We start from the raw sequence: 1,854 nt of genomic DNA, 5'->3' as shown, positions 1-1,854 counted from the left end.
TCCAGAGATTTCCTTTTGATGGTGATTATTACATCGCTGTGTACGACTAGTGCTGTAAAATCCTCTTTTTGTAACTTGTTGCATAATAGTAGTTTATGCAACAAGTTGCAAAAAGAGGATTTTTTCAGCACGAGTCGTACATTTATCCAACGAGGTTCACCGAGTTGGATAAATACGAAGAGTGCTGAAAAAATCAAGTTTTGCAACGAGTTCCATACAACATTTTTTGCAATTCCAAAAAACACATACTGAGTGAAATTTGATGTCAAATTTTCATGTATTTTGTCAATAAATCGTTTAAATAAAAAAAAATGTTGAAAAGTGTTTCTTTTCGAAACAAGTGCTGAAAAGTTCAACTTTTCAGCACCCATTTGAGTGCTGAAAAGTAGAACTTTTCAGCATTTATTTTGAAAAGTGTTGCTATTCGATTCTGTTATTTTTGGTACAGAAAAGTAGGCTATTTCGTCGTTCAAGAATGACAGGAAAAGTAAGTAGTTTCACGACGGAATCCATTTTAATGCTGGAATTTTTACATTTCAACACTTCTATCGAAAGGTAATTTTGATTTTGATTTTTTTTATTTGACGGTGAATTGAGGAATGAAAAATCAGCATAAAAAAATTAGTCTTTTTTTAATAAGGCTGGTACAAATATTTTTAAAAGTTTTTGTCACCCCCCCCCCCCCCTTCAAAATTGGCCCGAAAAATCAGGGGGCAAAAAAAATATGTTTACAATAAACTTCAAAATTTCAATGAAAATTCAAGTGCAACCAGCTGAAACCAAATTAAAATACATTCTCCTGCGTTTAAAATCATTTTTAGCATGTTTGGGTTTATTAAAAAATCTTATGATTTTTTGAAAATTTTCGATGCAAAATCTTTTTTTTCGATACAATTTTTGTTTTTGTCAGATCTTAGATTTTTTGAAAACTAATGATTGCAAAACAACTGAACTAGTGTAAAATGCATTTTAAAACACTTTTTTCATTTAAATGTGAAGACTATGGCTTGTTATTTAAATTTTTATATTTTTTTATTTTTTTGCCCCCCCCCCTTGACCTCGGCCAGGGCCGAGGGACAAAAACTTTTTTAAATATTTGTATCGGCCTAATCTTATGATTAAATTTAGTTTTGGAAGGGTAGTAGTTTGGTGAAGTACAAGTGATTCTCCTCCGATTTTTTTTAAATTGATGAATATTTTTACCATGAACTGAAAGGCTTTTTCTCAAAATGGTTTTCGGTATTTTCCAAAGCCACATTTTTGCCATTGAGCAATTCTCTACGAAATCGGTCTTTTTTCTTCAATTTTAATTTTTGTATTTTTTAATCCGGCTGAAACTTTTTTGGTGCCTTCGGTATGGCCAAAGAAGCCATTTTGCATCATTAGTTTGTCCATATAATTTTCCATACAAATTCGGCAGCTGTCCATACAAAAATGATGTATGAAAATTCAAAAATCTGTATCTTTTGAAGGAATTTTTTGATCGATTTGGTGTCTTCGGCAAAGTTGTAGGTATGGATACGGACTACACTGGAAAAAATAATACACGGTAAAAAAAAATTTGGTGATTTTTTTATTTAACTTTTTATCACTAAAACTTGATTTACAAAAAAACACTATTTTTAATTTTTTTTATTTTTTGATATGTTTTAGAAGACATAAAATGCCAACTTTTCAGAAATTTCCAGGTTGTGCAAAAAATCACTGACCGAGTTATGAATTTTTTAATCAATACTGATTTTTTCAAAAAATCGAAATTTTGGTCGTAAAAATTTTTCAACTTCATTTTTCGATGTAAAATCAAATTTGCAATCAAAAAGTACTTTACTAAAATTTTGATAAAGTGCACCGTTT

This window comes from Culex pipiens, chromosome 2 (assembly GCF_016801865.2).
Source record: "Culex pipiens pallens isolate TS chromosome 2, TS_CPP_V2, whole genome shotgun sequence".
NCBI classification, from domain to species: Eukaryota; Metazoa; Arthropoda; class Insecta; order Diptera; family Culicidae; genus Culex; species Culex pipiens.
The sequence above is the reverse complement of the archived record's forward strand: the minus strand, read 5'-3'. Positions refer to the sequence as shown.